The sequence below is a fragment of the Neofelis nebulosa genome, chromosome 8, assembly GCF_028018385.1.
Source record: "Neofelis nebulosa isolate mNeoNeb1 chromosome 8, mNeoNeb1.pri, whole genome shotgun sequence".
Taxonomy (NCBI): Eukaryota; Metazoa; Chordata; class Mammalia; order Carnivora; family Felidae; genus Neofelis; species Neofelis nebulosa.
Window position 1 is genome coordinate 80,824,381 of NC_080789.1, and position 22,448 is coordinate 80,846,828.

General features: G+C 36.8%; 1 protein-coding gene and 1 long non-coding RNA gene across 21 annotated transcripts in view; one reads left to right on the forward strand and one right to left on the reverse strand.

Annotated features, from left to right (window-relative positions):
* The window catches only part of CCDC91 (coiled-coil domain containing 91), a 353,160-nt gene that overhangs the window by 8,632 nt on the left and 322,080 nt on the right, over positions 1–22,448 (reverse strand). The gene's annotated exons all lie outside the window — the stretch shown is intronic.
* On the forward strand, positions 1,947–21,053 carry LOC131519817 (uncharacterized). Its single transcript, XR_009265811.1, has 3 exons — positions 1,947–2,032; positions 18,654–18,735; positions 20,932–21,053. It is a non-coding gene; the product is annotated as an uncharacterized LOC131519817 (long non-coding RNA).

A 22,448-nucleotide genomic window follows, 5' to 3' on the forward strand; every position in this document is an offset into this window, starting at 1 on the left:
AGACATGAAGGAAGTAGACTGCAGATCGATTTTAAAACTCAATATGCAAACATAACTGTAGTGGTTTGGTATGTTTTATGAAACCATCATAATAAGGGCTGACAGACTTGAAGAAGATCAATTTATTCTTGAGTGGTGATTACTTTTATTGTGTGACATTTACATATTTTTGCTCTAAAGACCATCTTTACTTTTCTCTTGTATCTTCAAATTCTGCTTCTCATCATTTCAGCCCAAGAAACTTTAGACTTTTGTATAACATTACTAGTTGCATTAATGGAGATTCTATGCTATCTGTTTTATTACTGCTATATTAACCATAAAGAGTTTCTCTTTTAAAATAGTCTTTTCTTGACATTTTCAGATAAGAAAATTTGATTGCAAGAGGGATCTATTGTATATAAAGCTTGAGTTTAGACATGAAATCCCCTCTCTGGGAATATAACTATGTCATTATTGTAAATCATGTTGAAAGGGACTCTGAACCAACTTTAGGATAATAATGTTACATAAAATACATGTTTAGAATAACTCTGACTCTAAAAGGTTCAATGTAGTCAGGGCAGTGGTCTGAACTAAGGCAGTGCCAACTGCCTCAACCATGAACTTCAGAAAATGGAGGCCTAATCTCTTTACCAGAACATTTACAGGTCATCATTCATGTCCCAGGAAGACTTTCAATCCAGAGTTCTCATCTCCTTTTCCCTTTGAGGATACTTTTCAACTTTAAAGTATATTTCAAGTCTGACTATTTATACAGTTAAAAAATGTCAACATATAAAGAAATTGTGTAACTTTCTACCATGCACAAGATGAATTACAGATGCTCTTTTAGAGTAAATGAAAAACGGGTATTAAACCTTATTGGCCACAACTGAAGAACTGTTTTTTTGCTTTCTTTTGTTTTGTTTTAAGATGTCTTAGGGCAAGTAAATTCTCTGTTTTTGAATCATCTAAAGTAAGTTCTACATATTTGGGCAGTCCTGTCTTTTCATCTCAAACTACCATAGAATCCACTGGGCTATGGGAATATTCATTTTTGCTCCTTGCAAAATCATCTGGACAGAATAAGTCAATATGCATTCCAGATTCTGACGTGCAGGCAAACCACCTTGGAATACAACCTTATTCAATCTTGAAACAAACAGCTGGCCAGAAAAGGATGTACTGTAGTAGTGAGTAAAGATTTTACTCTTACTTGCCTGATAGTAGCCACTAGACTTTATGATATGAGCTTCCCCATGCGAAGTTGAATGAATTTGAAAAAAAGCGCAGGGTTGGTGGGGGGAGGTTCTGGTAACAACTGCTTTAGTCCCAATTCTGACAATTTCCAAAGAAAATATAAAAATTTCCAAAACAACTTAAAAAAAGAAAGCCATAGATTTAGGGAAATTTTAGAAAAACAAAAGGAAAGGTAAACAAAATTGTAGAAGTAGTATATAGAAATTCTATCTTAGGGCTCTAAGCCATAAGGTTATATTTACCCATTAATAAGTTCCATATCCTACTTTTTAGAGTTCAATGGCAAGCTATGAGTTTATCTCAAATATAAGATAGATTGATTCTGGCAAGGCAGAAGACTGATTTTAATATGACATTCCACATAAAGTTTTTAATGTAATTTGTTACATGCTCCCAAACGATGAAACAACCTTTTCCCACATTATTTTTTCAAGGTCTTGGTTACTGCAAATACTGCAATCTGTAGGATGGCCTTTTGTAAATTAAATAAACATAAAGATCTAAATAGATACTGTTATGTAACAAAATGTTCAAGTAACAAACACAAACTCTTGCATTTTTGTCAATTCATCTTTAAAAGATTTTAGCAATTATTTTGTGTCAATCTAAGGAACATCTGCCAATTACTATCTATCTCCTCTTTTGTTTTGACCTTCAGCAACTCAAATTTCATCTTATTTTGAAGTAGAAGAAAGAATTACATGACCTCCTGGGTCCTGTCTTCCCATGCTATCTTATAATCTCAGATGACTGATAAATTTTGTCTTATATGTTTTATCTACAAAAACAGGTAAGTGGCTGTCCACAAGGCTTGTTCATGAGCTCTGTGCACACATATACTGAAAATGATTTACAGTGCATGATCAATAATCCCACAATGTTGAAATAAGTCTCGTCTTGTTTTGAGAATAGTGTTACTAATTCTTGATTGGTAGTGTTTGCTACCTGCCAGGCAGAGATGAACATCTTTATGTGTTGTATTAGTTGCCTGTCATTGTGTAACAAATCACCCTAAACCTAGTGGTTTAAAGCAGAAAATATTTATCATCTCACAGTTTGTAGGTAAGGGAACTGGGTGCCGCTTAACTGAATGCCTCTGGCTCCTGGTCTCTACTGAGGGGTTGCCATCAAGTAAGTTCTCAGCTTGGCTATAGTCAATTCAAAGTTCATCTGGGCAAGAATCTGCTTCCAAGGTCTCTCGTGGCTGTTGGCAGGCCTCAAAATATCCATTTCTAACAGAGCTCATGTGAGCCCTCCACAAGGCTGCGTAATAATATAGGCAGCTGACTTCCTAAAGCAAGCAATCCAAGAGAAAATGAGAGGGATCAAAAGCACACCAAGAGAGTGAGAGAGCACCCAAGACAAAAGCCACAATCTTTTCATAACCCGATTTCATTCAGTCTAGCCCAGGCTCAGGGCAGGGAGATTGCATTAAGTGCAGGGCACCATTGGGAAACGTAAACTATGTATTTTCTCATTTTTATTCTTTTGAAACTCTATGAATGAGGCTGCTGAGGCTTAGAGACTGATAACTTGGCCAAGTGGCAGGGCCAAGACTCAAATCCAGGGGAGCATGACACGAAACCTATTGTCTAAACCGCAATACTACACTGCCTGCTCAGATAAGAACTGCAGTTATGATTGGGGTCCTTGCCATAATACCTGTTTTGCTAGAAATATGTAGGAGTTTCTTGCACTGCATACACTTGTGCAAAAACCTGTCACGATGCCAAAAGCCCTACAGATAGTCATTAAAACATGTGATCATCTTCTCTTCCTAAATAGGTTCAGGAAGGTTTCTGTTATATCAATACACAAATAGTTCCCTGAAAATGCAACAGCAGTATTTAAAGAAAAACTGGCATATTAAATATTTCATATAAGAAATCACTGCCTGGGCGCCTGGGGGGCTCAGTCGTGCGAGCCCTGCGTTGGGCTCTGTGCTGACAGCTCAGAGCCTGGAGCCTGCTTCAGATTCTGTGTCTCCCTCTCTCTCTGCCCCTCCCCTACTCACGCCCTGTCTCTCTCTTTCAAAGATGAATAAATGTTAAAAAAAATTAAAAAAAAAAGAAATCACTGCCTTAAAGAACTTATAAACCTCAGCGGCTGTATATAAAAACAACAGACTACTTACTTCCTGCTAGGTCCATAACAAAAGAAAAGGCAAACATTTGTAAAAGCAATGTATGGTATGGATCTCACCCTTGTGGTACTTTTGAGACTTAAACAGTCTTCACTTGCTTACCTTCATATTTCCATTACTACTGATATAACTGGCTAAGTATACAGTGTGAGATGCTCCACAGCTGTCATGCACATCTGATTCCCATTAGGAACTCCTCAGCATTCAAAACTGAACCAATGGAACAAAGCATCGTTTAACCAAATGGAAGTTAGTGTGAATAGACTTTTTTCTCTCATTTAAAATATAGAGTACCGCTCCTCCTCTTCATTCAGGATTTTATGGTGTGCACTTGATCAGTGAAGCCTCAAGGAAAAAATACCATCTGTCTGGCACATTTTAAAACAGATTTATCCTACTGAGGAAACCAAGTGGGCAAACACCCAGTCAGTCCTTTTAAAATCCCTTGCTGCCTCCCAGCTGGAACAGGGAATGTAAGAAAACCCTAACCTTCCTCCTTCTTGTAAACAAGTAAAGGAAGTTTGCTTTCAATTAAGAAAGCTAAACTTGGATATTGCTGCCTAAAAATGGCAATAGCACCTGCTCAAATAGAAGATGCTGAAAAATAATTAACACTAAACACCCACCAAACAGAAGGTATCAGAAGTCAGGAAATATGGCACAGTGTGTGAGTTCTCTCTCCAAGATTCCATTTTCCTTTTTCTTACCAATAAAATTTTAGTTTAGTTCTAGGACCAATAGGAGTATCCTTAAGCCATCACTCCCAAGACTCCCTCCCAGCCAGGGGTAGCTCAAGAAGTGGGAGTGTAAGTTACTGGGTAGGACCTCCAGGGGATTTCCTTAAAAATGGGACAGACTCCTATCCCAAATTCTTTTTCCTTTAATGTTTTCATTTTTCCTTTCTCCTCCATCACAAACGTGTTTACTGGAGCTCCAGCTATTATTCTGTAGCCTTAACAATGTAAGCCAGTGCTAAAGATAGAAAAAGTACAAAGACAGAAGGATCCTGAATCATTTATGACTTTTTTTAAGGCTCTGTACCAGCTTTAAACTGCTTACCTCTGGACTTACCGATGCTGTTATTTCTAGTTTCTTTTGTTAGGAGACAGATATAGATCCCAGTGACAAAGGTATCAACTTTACACTGTGCATGTCTACCATCACATCAGAAACAAAAATTTACTTTTTAGAGTGTAAGATCAAAAATTCGAGCATAAGCTCAAAATGTTAAGTGAATGAGATGAAAATTTCAGGCAATTTAGCCATTTTTAATTTGGCGACTGAAAAACAACCAATGGAATATAATCTCCTGTAATAGCTTAAGAGTATGTGAATGGTAGAAAATAAAAATAAAAATGGTAAAAAATAAAAATAATGCAATAAAAATTCCAGCAAGTTATTTTATGGGTATCAATAAACTGATTGTACAATTTATATGGAGAAATAAAAGACTCAGAATAGCCAACTCGATATTGAAGAGAAAGAAAAGAGTTGGGGGACCAATACTACCAGACTTCAAGACTTATTATAAAGTGACAGTAATCAAGGTAGCACAGTACTGGTGAAAGAACAGATTGAAGAAAGATCAGTTGAACAGAAGAGAGTCTAGAAATAGACCCCCATAAATACAGCTGGACTGGTATTTGACAAAGGAGCAAAGACAGTACAATTGAGGAAAAACAGTCTTTTTAACAAATGGTACTAAAACACCTAGATAGCCACAGGACAAAAAAATGAATCTAGACATACACCTTACCCTTTCACAAAAATTAACTCAAAATTAATTGTAGACCTGAAGGTACAGTGCAAAACTATAAAATCCCTGAAAGACAACAGAAGAGAAAACCTAGATAACCTTGGGTACGGTGATGTCTTTTTAGATACAATATAAAAGGCACAATCCATGAAAGAAGTAATTGATAAGCTCAGATTCATTAAAAATTTCTGCCCTGTAAAAGCCAGTATCAAGATGGTAAGACGACAAGACACAGAGGAGGAGAAAATATTTGAAAAGACACATCTGTTAAAGTCTGTAATCCAAAATATACAAAGAATTATTAAAATTCAACAATAAGAAACCTAATTTAAAAATGGACCAAAGAACTTAACACCTCTCCAGAGAAGATATGCAGATGGGAAATAAGTTATGAAAAGATCTACATCAGAGAAATGTATATTAACATGAGATACCACTAAACATTTATTAGAATGGCCAAAATCTAGAACAATGACATCACCAAACGCTGATGAAAATGTGGAGCAACAAGAACTCTCATTCACTGCTGGTGAGAATGCAAAATGGTACAGCCACTTTGGAAGACAATTTGGTGGTTTCTTACAAAATTAAACATACTCTTACCATATGTTCCAGCAATCTCATTCCTTGGCATTTACCCATATACCAAGGAGTTGGAAGGAGCTGAAAACTTATGTCCACACAAAAAATTGCATATGGATGTTTGTAGCAGTTTTATTCATAACTGCCCAAACTTGGAAGCAAACTAGATGTTCTTCAGTAGGTAAATGGATAAATAAGCTGTAGCACATCCAAATGATGACATATTATTCAGCACAAACAATAAATTGGCTATCAAACCATGACAAGACTTGCAGGGAACTTAAGTGCATATTGGTAAGTGAAAGAAGTCAAACTGAAGAGGCTGCGTACTGTATAATGGAAAAGGCAAAACTTCTGGAAAAGGCAAAACTGTGGAGACAGCAAAAACTTAAGTGGTTGCCAGGGGTGGGGTAGGAGGTGATGAATAAGCAAAGCACAGAGGTTTTTTTAGAGCAATGGAAATATTCTGTATAATGATAGATACATTATTCATTTGTCCAAACCCACAGAATATACAACACAAAGAGTGAACCTTAGTGTAAAGTATGCATTTTGGCGATTATGATAGGTCAATATAGGTTCATTGAGTGTTAACAAATGCACTGTTCTGGTGGGGGAATGTTGATAATGGGGGAGATTATGCACGTGTAGGATGAGAGGGTATATGGGAAACCTTTGTATCTTCCTCTCAATTTTTTTGTAAACTTAAAAATACTCTAAAAAGTTAAGTGTTTTTAAGAAAGTTATATGGTGGTCTCATTTTATAGCATGTCTTCAAAGAAAACACTGAAGTACATTTCTTAAATTTATGGTGAGTATATGCAGAAATACAAACTTCATTTTTTAAAAGAAGTAGTCTTTTAATGATGGGAGAGCTTTGCATAAAAATAAAGGAAGTGTCTAGCCTTGCCTGAATCGTTGGCTGAGAAACTGGGAAAAGTTAGGGATGATATTTAGAGAGAAAGACCACCACACCAACAAAGATCTTAGATATCTCTGCAGAAGTAGTCTTCCTCTTGTAAACTTAAACATGGGATTGCCAAATTCCATTAGTTCGTGGATTACTGTAAAAATTATCAATCTAGTAATAATTTTTAAAGGATACTTGAACCATAGTTAAGAAAAGACATATTTGAGTGAAGGACAGCAGAAGGACTGAGACCTTTGGGAGTGTAGTGGATACCGATCTACATGTATCCTGTAGACAGGAAACAAAATCACAACTGCTCTATTTGAGGCACAATGTGGAACAATCATCAAAAAGTGAGATAAAGTTCCAGAAAGCAAAGAAAGCTGACTGGAGTTTTTCCTTCTCTTGGGGGACTTCATCTCATTATTTGATGATCATTCCACACAGCTTCCTTGTACTGAAAAAGCTAATGACCCACAATGGTCAGTCACTGGTATAAAACTGTTCACAAAAAGTGGTGCAAACTATTGATATTAGGACTCAACATTCCTTCCTTAATTTCATCAGGTTAGTTTAATACAGTTGACTCTTGAACAACATAGGTTTGACTTATGTAGGTCCACTTATATGTGGATTTTTTATAGTACAGTACTGCAAATGTGTTTTCTCCTCATGATTTTCTATTTTTTTAAGTTTATTTCTTTAATTTTATTTTTTAAATCATTTTTTAAAAGTTTATTTTGAGAGAGACAGAACATGAGCAGGGGAGGGATAAAGAGAGGGTGAGAGAGAGAGAGAGAGAGAGAGAGAGAGAGAATGAATCCCAAGAGGCTCTGCAGGGTTAGTGCAGAGCCTGACATGGGGCTAGAACTCACAAAACTGTGAGATCATGACCTGAGCCAAAGTCAAAAGTTGGACGTTTAACCGACTGAGCCACCCAGTCGCCCCTATTTAAAGTAATCTCTCCACCCAACATGGGGCTCAAACTCACGACCTTGAGATCATGAATTGAATGTTTTTCCAGCTGAGCCAGCCAAGCACCCCCTTATGATTTTCTTAATAACATTTTATTTTCTCCAGCTTTCCCTATTATAAGAATGTAGTATATAATACACATAACATACAAAATATGTGTGAATCAACTTTTATGTTATCGATAAGACTTCTGGTCAACAGTAAGGTATCAGTAGTTAAGTTTTTGGAGAGTCAAAAGGTACACGTGGATTTTCAACTGTGGGATGTCAGCACCTCTAACTTCTGCATTCTTCAAGGGTCAGCTGTATTTTCAGAAGAAGTATCAAAAGTAGAATGGTGGAGGGGGTGGCGCCTGGGTGGCTCAGTTGGTTAAGCATTTGACTTCAGCCCAGGTCATGATCTCATGGTTCATGGGTTCAAGCCCTGCATCAGGCTCTGTTGCCAACAGCTCAGAGCCTGGAGCCTGCTTTGTATTCTGTCTCCCTCTCTCTCTGACTCTCTACTGCTCATGGTCTCTCTCAAAAATAAACATTAAAAAGAAATTAAAAACAAAAGTAGAATGGGAAGTAAGAACTGACTAAATTATGATTATCACTTTTATTTTACAAACAAGGAAATTAAAACATTAAAAAGTTCTATATTTGAGAATTGTTAGTAAAACCATACTTACAGAACATGTAAGTTCCTGGCTCCAGACTATGAACTCATACTGTCACAATGAATTAATGTATAATACATTATGGAAGAAAGTTAAGATTTAATGAAAATAATATTTGTGGGGAGAATATCTTTTAAAATGAACTCTAGTAAGTTGTGTTGGAAGAATGAATAATACTGCAAAAGACTATTCCTATCCTAAAATATTTAAAAATACAGGGAACATGACAAAAGCGTTTGATAAGAAATTGTTACAAAATACCTGTGTGTAATAAAGACCACAAAATACTCCTGTTGTTCAAATCAAACAGTAAAGCCGATGGAGAGGCTAAGGAAACAACTTTCTTTTTTTTATTTAAAAATTTAATAAAGTATTTTATTGAAATGCACTTTAAGTTTTTATTTAAATTCTAGTTAACTTACATGGTAAAATTGGTTTCAGGTGTAGAATTTAGTGATCCATCACTTACATATGACACCTAGTGCTCATCACCAGTGCCTTCCGTAATACCCATTACCCATCTAGCCGATTCCCCCATCCTCCTCCCTCCCTGTTTGTTCTTTGCAGTTAAGAGTCTCTTATGGTTTGCTTCCTTCTCCCTCTCTCTTTTTTTTCTCTTGCCCTATGTTCATCTGCTTTGTTTCTTAAATTCCACACGAGTAAAATCACATAGTATATTCTCCGACTTATTAACCTTAATCATAATACACGGCAAGATTTCATTCTTTGATGGCTAAGTAATATTCCATTGTGTATGTGTGTCATACACATATACACCACGTTCTTTTTTTAAAAAATGCTTATTTATTTATTTTTAGAGAGAAAGTGAGTGTGCGAGAGGGGAAGGGGCAGAGAGAGAGGGAGAGAGAATCCCAAGCAGGCCTGAAGCTTCCAGCACAGGTGGGGCTTGAACTCATGAACCATGAGTTCATGGCCTGAGTTGAAATCAAGATTTGGACGCTTAACTGACCGAGCCACCCAGGCACCCCTATACGCCACATCTTTATCTATTCAAATAAAGTTTGAAAAAGAAACACAGCAAAGCAACATTTCAAAATCATTTTTCATTACCCTGCTATTTTATCCAAAACAAGTAGGTGGGAGGGGGAACACAATAAATATTAAGGATCCTATGAGTGGTTATGTTTTTAGTATTCTAGAGTTCTTATAAAGGGAACCACATAATTTTTAACTATATACGTCTCAATAGTCTTTGGTAATGCAAAAAAGGGAAAAGTAGAATTGGGAAATATATTTATCAGTTAATCAAAATATCATAACTATAGTTACCAATAACAAACACTTGAAATGTGAGTTACTGAAAAATTAATCATAACTTACTTGACAAATGGGCAAAAACAGAATGATTACTCTAGAAGAAAATATTCAAAGGCTATATATTTCACAGGCAAGCAAACTATTAATAGAAAATGAAGTGTACATTACTGTGAAGTGTAAATTTGTACATTACAAATTTAATGTAAAAATAAAGACTGTTTTGGAAATTTGCTCCTAATTAAAGAGATTACAGGTGCCTGATTTGAATATCGGTAAGCCAGTTACAATTCTCTAAATCAAAAAAAAAGGAACAGACTTAATGAAAATATTCTGAAGTAGAATTATGCCATTATTAAAATCAGGTAGCTTGATTAAAACTCCATGTATACCTGCATTTTGCTTATAGATCAAGCATAATGAATATTAAAGAAATACACTGATACAATTTCCCAGATCAAATATGGCACTGGGGCTATCATTAGCCCCAATTCACTAATGAATAGTGTCCAAATATCACATATTGCAAGGAAATAATGAGAGTAATATCTTCTTCTTGGTCAATATTTAATAGTTTGCTGAGAGAATGAGTGCTACTGACCCATGTGCTTTGAGTTCTTTGAACAGAACTTACACTGTCCCATCCCAATATTACTTTCCTGGACACACGTATGGTCAATGATAACCATTTTCTAAATGGCTGATAAAGGTTACAGACACACTGTGTCACATGGAATAGAGTAAACTAACTACACATTAGTACCTTACAAATGTATGACACTGTTTTCAAATTGGTTTAATTCAGTGGTCTCTAAATATTTTGGTTTTGTATCCCCTTACACATTTTTAAGTTGCTATCTAACCTTTTATTTATTGTAAGTTATACAGTTTTACAAAGGATGGAATTTTCAGCATATTATATTATACTTGCTGACATCTATAAATAGAACAATTACTTACTTTTTTAGATATATCCTATTTATACCCCACATAACTTATTTAAACAAAATACAAACATCTGAAACTTTTACACTATTCCTTCTCTTTTCTTAAACTTCTGTATTCAACCACCGGTCCCCCATTTTTATCCTAGGCATACATCTTATGCTTACAACTTGTAATGATCACTCTATTTTACTTCTCTGAAATATATATATTTAAAGTTAAAAAAATGAAATAATCCCAAATCGGATACCTTCTAGAGATTAAATTATAATTTTGAAGTCCCTTCAATGTGGGCTCATCAGATTACATTAGTTAAGGACTACTCAAGTTTAAGTCAACATTTACTGGACATATCGGCAGCATTTGATAGAACTACAACTCCAATGAATCACTTTTTTTCACTTTCCTTCTGGGACATCTTTCTGACTTGGTCTCCCTTTGCTCACTTGGTTGCAGCCACCCTGTCTTCCTTGCCCTTTCTCAAATATAACCAAGTTCCTTTCTGTATCAGCCCTTTGCACTTGGTGTTCCCTCCATCTGGAATATCTTTCTAGATAACTGCATGACTTCATCACTCTCTACACGCCAACCTCAATTCATTGTTGAGGCCTGCTTTCACACACTTCTAAACAGCACACCTGCTCTTCAGCCGCATCACTAACTCATCACCCTGATCCCAAAGGCATGTAACATCCACAAATATCACACATTTGTTTAATGTCAGCCTCATACCTCATTAAAATGTAGGCTCCCTAAGAAAATCCTAGGAAACCAGACATAGATTCTGATGTATTTACTTCTGCCTCTCCGAAGTCTAGAACAGTACCTGGCATGTAATGAGGGCTGACTAAATGTTTGCTGAATTTACTAAATAAAGAACAAAATGAGAAGAGATAATTACTAAATTTATTTTAGCAACTGTATACTAGAAAAAAATACTGTAATATATTTTCAAGAATTTCAACAAATGGTACTTTTGCCTTCACAAAAAGTAATATGTATAAGGGATTTAAAATGATTAAAAGAAACTGCAAGTTATTTTACAAAGCACTTAGCACACTAGTGATGGTATTCTTTAGATGTACATCATCTATTAATAAAATACAATATCACATGAAATAGAGGTTTGCATCAGTACGTAGATGCTTTGTTTTCATGGTACATAGATAGAATAAAAATAAATGGAGGAGTAAAAGAATTAGTAACAATAACTTATAAAATTATTTGAAAATTATACACATTTTGGAATTTTTAACAATAAAATGAAAAAAATGTCAAGTTTCTTAATTTCTATCACTGAAAATTGTTGTTGTTGAGAATCATTCATTTTCTAAACTTTGTCAGATCTATTTAATGCAGTGAAAGCTCCAGCCATGTTGCTTTCTGGCACTGCTCATTTTGTGCTTCTGAAGCTGGAAGAATTAGTTAATGACATGTTGAAATCTCTCTGAAAGACAGTTTTCTGGATGGCTCCAACAGTCTAGATAATATTCCAAGTCTTGAAACAGCATGGAATCACACAGAGTGCTTAACTGGACCTAACAGAGACTTTTTCCGGTGGTTTCTGAATGCATGAGCTCTGTTTGCTCGGACAGTTTTTAATAACCAGTTCTCTGCCCCCTCTTCTCTGTGCATCTCAATATTAGTTACATATGCCTCTTAAAAATTACTCTTTGAATCCAGGCCACACCATGAAGATATAAAATTATCTCTCAAAAAGAATTTTGCTCTTGTCTACAGATACTTCCTTATCCATCTCTGAGTGGAGAAGTGGCCCCGTACCAGTTACTATGGCTGCAAAACAAATTACCCTACAACTCAGTGGTGTAAAACAACCATTTATTATGCTCATGAACTCTGTGGGTCAGGAATTTGAACATAGTGCAGCTGTAGCAGCTTGCCTCTGCTCCGTGATATTTGGGATCTTGGCTGGAAGACGTGAAGACTAGAAGCTACATTCAGCCGAAGGCTTACTCACTCTCCCATCTGGTGGCTGATGCTGGCTGGAGGTTGGAGACCTCAGTTCCTTTCCATGTGGGGCTTCCATGTTGTCGCCCCAAATAGGCCAGTTTGAATTTTGTCACAGCATGATGGCTATATTCACAAGTGATTATTACAAGACACAAAAAGAGTGGAGCCCTTATTGCCTTGTTTGATTTAGCCTCAAAATCACTCAGTGTCCTATTTATCAGATTTGTTCAGGCAGGCCCAAAGTTCAGTCCCAGGTTCAAGAGGAGGGGATATAGACTATGCTTACTGATGGGGAGTAGCAACTGACAGGGAGAATGTGGATTGGGAACACCGCTATGATCATTTTTGAAAAATACAACCTGCCACAGGTCCTAATTGGATACTATTTCTTAGCATTCTCAGTTTCCTGAGGGTGTTAATCTTATCTCTAGTGTTGCAGTAAGCAATTCACCTAAATTACAAGAGGCAATATGGGTCTCTGAATCAGAGTCAGAAAGAATAACTTCAATCTTTATGGGACTCAAGAGGCAGGAAAAAGCAAGGTTGAAGAGTGAAGAATATATGGCAGATTAAGCAAATGCTAACAATATATTTGAGAGGCAAATTATTTTCCATGTCAGTCTTGTTTTCAACAAATCACTTGCAAATGGATTTTCCTTTCTTTTTAAAAAGGTAGAACTTCCTTAAAATATATCACATCGTGTCTTCCTGAAATACATGCCCTTGCCTACACTTACATCGTTGTTCCCATTGTCTCAGAGTGCCTTCCTCAGCAAGTAGAAAACCAGGAGATAACCAGGTGTATGCACTCATCTTACCCTACTGACTTTATATAAACCCCATCCCTAATCCTGTGGGTTTATATTGTTCTGTAAGCTGAGCAGTGTGAAAATTCTCCTAAAGTCTCAATGTAAATGTTTCTCTAATCCTATTAAAGCCACAAAACAGACCCAGATGAATGAGTAGGAAACTGAGCTAAAGAACTCTCTCTGACCTCGATACCACTGTCAGTCTTGGCATTGACTTCATTGGTCAGCATTTCCTTCTAAGTATGGCATGGCTCAAATGGGAAAGCAAAACTGTAGCTTACTCCTGTCTAGAACACTCAAGTCCAACCTATATACCCCTCCAGCCAAAGCTCTGGAGAGGATTCTGAATAGACTTAAAAAAATAAAATAAAAAGGGTTGAAATACCGAACATATAAAAAACAGACACAAAACAACACAACAATGTATTTAAGTTGGTTTTCTCTTTTTAAAGCTACGACATAATCAATATATTATATGTTGAAACAATGAAGTATAAAGCAGGAGGCATAATCTTTCCCATTCTACCTCCCAGAGAAGACAATCACCATTGTCTTTTACTTGTTTAAATATATATATGTATATATATATACATATATACATATATATGTTGTTGTTTGTTTTGTTTTGTTTTTTAATGTTTGTTTAGTTTTGAGAGAGAGAGAGACAGAATGTGAGTGGGGGAGAGACAGAGAGAGAGAGAGGGAGACATAGAATCCGAAACAGGCTCTAGGCTCTGAGCTGTCAGCACAGAGCCTGACGCAGGTCTCGACCTCAGGAACAACGAGATCATGACCTAGGCCAAAGTCAGATGCTCAACCGACTGAGCCACCCAGGCGCCCCTAAATATATTTTCTAATATAGCATATACAGAGAGATAGATAATTCAGGAGATTTTGGAGTCATATCAACAAATGCAGGTAATATTCTTTTTAATGGATGTACAGCATTCCACTGTAACATAATTTATTTAACCAGCCCTCTACTGATGGACAATTCAGTTGTTTCTCATTTTGAAAATATCCAAGAATAAAATTCTATTGTGTGAATATTTGCCATGGGCTATGAGCAAAAACACAACTTCAAATGTGATGAGGATTTATTGTTAGACTTTTTTGAGGTGCTTACAAGGCAATTGAGGGGGAAGAGAAGATAAAGATGTGTATACATAAGATGACACTCTACTTCACAAAACAGAGCTAAAATGTGTTGGTAGTAACATCGAGGGCTTGGGTTCTTGTTAATGAGGCCCTTGGGAAAATATAAACACTCCTCCCAAGTTCAAATCTCAAGCCGGCCCACTACATTCTGGTTTTCAGCTTGAGCTTCTGGCACATAAGCCTGCAATTGGGGCCTTGCATCAGATGCCAAACTAAACATTTGGGAACAAGAATTATAATAACCCCCTTTTTTTTGTTTGTTTGTTTGAAGTAATTTAAAAACATATAGCATAAAGTAAAACAAAGAAAATTTAGGATGAGGGAATAACTCTAAGAAATAGAAAACTTGATGGCTTTCAAAGCATTTTCTTGGATATTCATTCATGTTATTCAGAGTATAGAATTAATTGCCAAGGTAGATCAGCATGGCCTTTTGAGAACAGAAGGAAGGGGAGATATGAATTCCTTCACAGACATTAGTGGAAAATACAAAAACTAAGACCCCCTGAATGCATGGGGTAATGGCAGAACAGAGATCTATTTAAATTCACTTTCCACATTGCCAGGCCTAGCTAAATTTGCATGATTGACTAATGGACATTCTAGTGAAAACTCCAGACTGTTGCTGCTGTTGTTGCCAATCATGAACTTTTCATGTAGTTCAACCCTGCCTCACTCTCTGTTTTAAGAAGAGGAAAATAATTGTCTGCCCCTGAAGGCTTTCATATTAAACATGTCAAAGCACATTACAGATGATGTAGAAAGAACTTTGACATATTTAGCATAAAATATTTTAGTGTCAGAAGACTATTCTCTACTTAAAATGACAGATTGTTCTCAAAGGCCTAACAGAATCTGTGGACTTATTAAAAGAACATGCTAGCATCTCCTCGATTAGTCTTTATAATGCTTGTTCCTTTGACAGGAGAGTGGTTCCCCTTGGGAGAGTAGTGGTGATTGAGAAGGAGCCCTGGAAGGAGGTAGTCCGGCATGTTGGTAATATTCTGCTTGACCACAGTGCTGGTTACACAGGTGTGCCTCCTTTGTGAAAATTCACTGAGCGCTATTCTTAGAGTTTATGTTAGACTATAATAAGAGGTTTTTAGAAAAGGAAGTGGGTGAGTACTTACAACCTCATATACAATAGCTACTTTCTCTTGATATGTAAAAGATATTAGTAAGCTATTAATAATCAGCATAACAAAAAATATGTTTCTTTAATTAAAAAAAAAGATGTTTTCTACACTGATGAATCAGCTAGTTTTACATTAATGTGAATCACTCTGTTATGTATTTCCCAAATACAATGTGTTCTTAATGATGGAGAGTGATGCAATCAAGTGTTAATTTGTATGCTTTGCTTACTTTCATGCACCTCAGCATAATTAGTACTATGTCTGAAAGAAAATATGTACTAAATAATAACAGCAAAAACTTATCAAGCGCTTATAATGTGCCATGCATCAGACACTAAGTGAAGTAATTAACATTCCAACTACCATTTAACTTTATAAGAGTCAGTCTCTCTCCTGCCGAAAAACCCCATTCCAAGATGGCACACAATGAATACTCAATACTGTTAGCTATTATTTGCACAGAATTTCTCTTCCTTTATAGTTTGCGTGTTCTTTCATTTATATAAACATAGCTGAGGATCTATGATGCGCCAGGCATGTTATGTTGTGATCTTAAGAATCCTGTGCTATTTCTACTTGGGGGAGTTATGGAGGACATATAGCATGGAGGAAAAAGTTTGCTAATAAAGTTTTAAATTTGTTTTTAATTTTCATAGCATATCTAAGACTTGACAAAGAAAAGCACAGGATTATCGAGTAAAGGCAGTACAATAAATCTCTCTGCATTTCATCATTTTAAAATCATCAGTTCCTTTGCAAATGAGATTTATTTTCCAACCAAGAAGTATTCTGTGGTATCTGTTCTCTCCAGGATCATACAATTTGGTATTGATTTACCAGTTACTCCATGTTTTCACAACAGACCCAATTAATTCAGAAACTATGAGAATGGGGGACATGATTTATATACCCGGGGTTGGCAAACTTTTTTGTAGAGTCAGATAATAAATAACGAAGGCTTTTCAGGCCATATGGTCTCTGTCACAGTTACTCAACTCCGCTCTTGTAGCATGCAAGCAGCCATAGATAACATGTAAACAAATGAATGTAGCTGTGTTCCAATAAAACTTTATTTAAAAAGAAAAACAGGCAGCAAGTTGGATTAGGCCCATTAGTCATGTTTGGCCAATGCCTGCTTTATCCCACCATACCTTTTATAGTGCTACACAGACAGGTGGCCTCAGTAAATACATCATGCTTGACATAGTCAATGATGTTAAAAAAGGAAATGCAGGAAATGGGAGAGAAATGGCATTAATTCTGAGTTCTCTAAGAGCACATATCCACATTCCCTCTACTTCTAACCTGGAATGCACCTCTTCCATTCTTAAATTAGACTCTAGAACTAGAGAGAATAGACTTTCTACTGATGTAAGGAGTTTTCCTATGTTAGAAAAAGGAAAATAAATTTGACAAAAAATTCAAGTTGATAGGGAGCATAGACTTGGTACTCATTGTGGTATCTTTTCCCTTGAGAGCAGAAAACTGACATTTGTAGATAAGGTAGGAAAAATCCACTGGTAAAAAGAACCTATTCATAATAGAGTGCATCACAGAAACCCATACGGGTGGTCTGGCCAGGCTGAAGTGGTTGGCAGTGGGATTTGAAAAAAAAAGATTAACACAAGATGTTAAGTACTGAAATCCATCTAGTCACAAACACGTGTGTTTTTAATGACATTCAGAGCCATTCTGTAAAATGAAAGAACAGAGGTTAACTCATTTTATTGAAAACATCATAAAAAATCCTAGAGTACCCTAGAACTAAGAACCTTTTATTATTTTCTCATGGCTGAAAATCATGTTCATCTGCCAGTGACAAATAACATTCATTGGTTATGGTGGAGACAGAAGCCTGACAGCAACATGACAGCAAGGGACCACACCAACACATTTTTTTCCAACATAAAATTGACATATGAGAGGCAGACACAGTGCAGGGGGTCCTTCATAAAACAAAGGAACAAAATAAGTACAGCTTGTCCTCAGACTCCTTTTCAGTAAGAGGGAATCACCCCAGGCTCAGTACTTGCCATGACCTCCACTCTCATTTATTCAGCAGATATTTACTGAATGACTATAAAATATCAGGCACTGGTGTCTGCATTGGAACATATGGTTTTTTTTTTCTTTTAAAACATGCCATTCTTAGAGAGAAATAGAAAGCAACTATCTAAAACAGTAAATAAAATAATTTCAGTCACTGGTTAAGTGCTAGGAAAAAAAAAAAGCATCGGTGGTAGAGCATGGTAGCTGGAAGGAGAAAAGTATGGAGTAATTTTAGCTAAGATGGTCAGGGATGGACATTTTGAAAAGGTAACATTTGGCAGACCTTTGGAAGATTTCAAGTTTGGCAATGACATGATCAGATTTATGCTTCAAAAATGCTGCATGAAAAATGTATTGTAGCAGGGTCAGTGGGCACAAAACTGGTAGCAAGTAGTCTTGGTTAAGATGATGGTGTCTTGGTCTTATGACACAGGAGTGGAGATGGTGATAAAATGATATACTCAGAAGATATTCTGGAGGCATATTTGACCCTCTGAAAGATGATGCTGGCTTGGTCTAGAGAGGATGCAATGGGAAGATAGTGATGAGTTGATGGGTTCGGTATTATTCTAGAGTATATTCGTCAGCTTTGTTGGAAGACCATGTAAGTTGTGGAAAGAGAATGACTTTCAGGATTATGGTTTGAGTGACTGCTATGATATTGAGATAAGAAAGGCTTCAGAAGGAGCAAATCTGGCAGGAGACAGGTGGTGGAAATCAAGAAACCTACTTTAGACATGGCAAGTCTAATCCCATGTCCTCAGGTATACTTCACAGGAAGGAAGGTTAGATACTGTGTTCTTCTAGGGAAAAATGATTATCTCATATTTATATTATCCAAAGGATTAAGTATACAACAGAGGTGTCAAAAACAAATGACAAATTAACTTAGGAAACAAATCACTATCCACCTATTTTTCAAAGTGTAATTATGTGAAAAGAATTAGCAAGTTAGATAGGGACTGTAAAAGACTTTCAGGAAAACTATTTCTGATTTCCATTTCTTATCTAAAAACCAACTTCTCCACCCTTTTCAATTTCAAGATTCAACCTCTGGTGGCCACCCTCTCTTCAACACTGGTACCTCTCCCTGCTGGTATAACCATACTCTCAGAAGAGTACAAGAGTAAGTACTGATACTGCTAGACATTTCAAAATTATTAGCGGTCTAGAAATGTGAGAAGAGTTCTTGGATCAAGACATACAGATTTGGGTGCCTGGGTGGCTCAGTCGGTTGAGCATCTGACTTCGGCTCAGGTTATGACCTTGTGGTTCACAAGTTTGGGTCCTTCATCAGGCTCTGTGCTGACAGCTCAGAGCCTGGAGCTTGCTTCAGATTCTGGGTCTCCCTCTCTGTCCCTCTCCCTCTTAAAAATAAACAAACATTTAAAAAAAGACACAGAATTTACTTCTAAGTGAAAATAATACTCCTTCACCAAACATTTTGTGCTAGAAGTAGCCTTGAAACCTAAAAAATACTATATTCATATTACAAGCAATAGAAATTCTGTAATTTTGTGCTTTAGAGCATTCCTTTTCTCCCTTTCTTATCTTCATTATCAGCCTTGAAAAGTAATCCAAATGTTTTTATTTGGATGGTATCTAGCTAGCTATCACACATATCTTTTTATACATGGTATATCTTTAAATATTATGCATCTTTAATTACACACTGATAATCTATGCATACTATTTTTTTAAAGTATATTTATTCTGAGAGAGAGAGACAGAGAAAGAGAGTGTGCATGCGCGTGCACAAGCAGGAGAGGGCAGAGAGAGAGGGAGAAAGAATTCCAAGGCATGGAGCCCAACTCAGGGCTTGACCTCACAAACCGTGAGATCATGATCTGAGCCAAAACCAGCAATCAGATGCTAACCCAACCGAGTCACCCAGGTGCCCCTATACAAACTAGTTTTTAAAAGAGAACTTAATAAAACAATTATATTAAAAACATAAACTAGGTCACTCATGTCATCATCCAGAACTAAGATCTACTAAACTGTGATGTATGTAACACTTCTGTCTAGAGAATAGCAGTCCCTTGCTGCTTGAAAACAATAAATAGCCTTCCACCTTGCAAGATGACACATATGCCTCCACCACCCCCACTCACATCCCACCACTAAGATTTATACCTACCTATTCAAGACGTGGGCCCCACACCAAGGTCATGAATTGAGTATTACATCATAAACCAGCCTAGGAAGTGCTGTGGCTGCTAAGAGAAGAAAGGGACTATCGCTCAAAGGAACCGTAGGACCTAGTCAAGCAAATACCAGCAGGGCACAGGACACTATATATGAGAGAGTCCTCAATCAAGAGGAGATAGACTGAGTTTAGATAACGGAGATTATTGATATGGAAACATTCTCTCATAGGATTTAATACCCTAGCAAGATCACATGAGATGATGCTAAGACGCTGCTATGAGGGCTCTTGGAAGAATACAGAAAGCAATGGTCCATATAACATGAAGCAGAAATGCCGTAATTGCTATGGCAGACAGTAGAAGTGCTATCACAGACTACACCATCCAAAACCTGCTGGCCTGACAGAATGAGGGAATGATCTATTAAAGGTGCAGCTAGGGCTCCTTGGAGATGATATCCTATAATTCATTCTCTAGGATACAGAATACGCTTTAAGTCAACAACCATTATAAGGAGCTGTGTTTCCAAAAAGTAGAATTCATGGGTCCAGGAACTAAGAGGTAGCAGTACAAGTGGCCCTATTTATCATCATATTCTTAATAACTGAATTGGAGAATCTGTGCTTCTCACTCCTGCAGACCCTAGGCTTTAGAGGTACTGATTCCTAGAAGGGTGATGATATTCCACCAAAGGACACAAAATAAGTCTCATTAAACTTTAAGCTATTATTGCTAACTGGTCACTTTGGGCTCCTCATGCCAAGAACAGTAGGCAAGGAAAGAAGGCAGAGGTAATTGATCCTTATCAAAAAAGACAGGGGCAACAAATAAGCAAACAAACAAACAAAAGAGGAGACAAGGCCTGTTACACAATTACACAATGACATCCTGGTGATCCAGTTGGGCATCTCTTAGAACTCCTTTGCCTATTTTTACTGTAAACAGACAAGTTTAACAGCTATAGCCTGAGAAACACATGGCAACAGAATCTTAGAGGTCTTACAGATGCGGTTGGGGTTATTTCATCATTAAGCCCCTGAAACAGCAGAGTTCAGCCAAGAGTAAGAGGAATCTAGAACAAAGAGTAGAGGAGGGAGATAAGAATTAGTTGTGGCCTTGAGATCAGCTAAAGCAAGAGTTACTAGCTCATCTCACCAACTTTCCTTTTGTAGGTTTCCCCACAGAAGAAGACCAAAGACCAAACGATCCTCAAGGAACTGTTTCAAGAACTTAAATAATGGAAGTGGATTTGATTGGTGCAAAAGATGAATTGTAGTGCACTACCAAGAATCTGCTTTCAAGATGAACATACCAATTCCCCTAGTTGCCGAGATTGTTGGTGACTGGTGGGTTTTAGCAGAATCCCTCTCAGGGAATTGAGACCTTGGCCAAGGTCATGCCCTCTCTCTGAGAGACTCCTGCATTCAATGACTGGTTGCTGTGGGAGTACAAAGTTCAGACCCCTGGCCTCAAGGTGATCTGATCCAACTCTGAAGGGCCACCCCAGCTCTGAGGCTCCACAGAATTAGCTGAAGCCCTTGTACAACTATCTTGCAACTCCTCCCTTTGCTCAATCCTATTTCCTTCTCCCCACATAGGTACTGATCCTAAGGGTATTCCCTGATAAATTTCCTGCACATAAATCTCAATCTCAGAGTTTCTTTTGTGGGGGCATCTGCCTTAAGACAAACTGGTAAGGCTGTACTAGTATCAGCTGATTATTAGATGTGGATATGGCATAAAGACATTAACTCCTAGAGCTGTAAGAGGCCAGAAAGAGCATTCCTTTTCAATGGGAAGCACTTTCCTTTCCCTAAAAAGGAATTCAGAAAAGTTGTGGGAGGGTAGGAAGACAACTAAAAAACATTCAAAATAGTTTCTGAGTCCCTTGGAAAAATATCTTTATAATTTAGGATACTTATTTTGATAAACAGAATAGTGTCATTGAGAAAATTGATAGTGATTTTGGAGTCAGTTGTTTGTCAGTAGGGGATGGGTGCTACTGGCCATCTATTAGATAGAGGCCAGGAATGATGTTAATCATCCAACCAACAATGACTATCCAGCCTCCCACAATAAAGAATTATTTGGCTTAAAAGGTCAATAGAGCCAACGCTGAGAAACCCTGGTTTAGAGGTCATGAAGTATATTACATTCATTATCTCATTACATTCTTGGGATTATGGGGAATATTAGTATCTCTTTACTACAGATGGGGAAATTGAGCTCTGTGAAGGAAACTAACTTGCCAAAGATTGAAAAGAATGCTACCAGTAAAAATGGGTATAGTAGTTCATTTTATTTCATGCAACTTTTTCTGGTCCAGATGGCAGTCACTACTGGAACTTATCTCAATTAATCACATCCCTACAAACCAAGAGGTAGCAAGCATATGTATAAAGCTTGATTTGCAGGCTCACAACTGTCATTTACTGCTAAATTCATTGTATTATGAAACTGAACCCTTCATTATATTAAGAAACTAAAGCCTGAATTCACATCAGAGAAAAAAAATCATTTTCAAATTTACACTTCTGAATTTACATAACATTTATTCCCAAAGCTTGATTCAAATAAAGAATTTATACATTGTATAGTACTACTGGTAGATTTAATATATCTACACATAGCATTTAAAATAAAATTGTTTTGTAATTTAGCCCTGAGAAACACGCTCAGGATATACTGT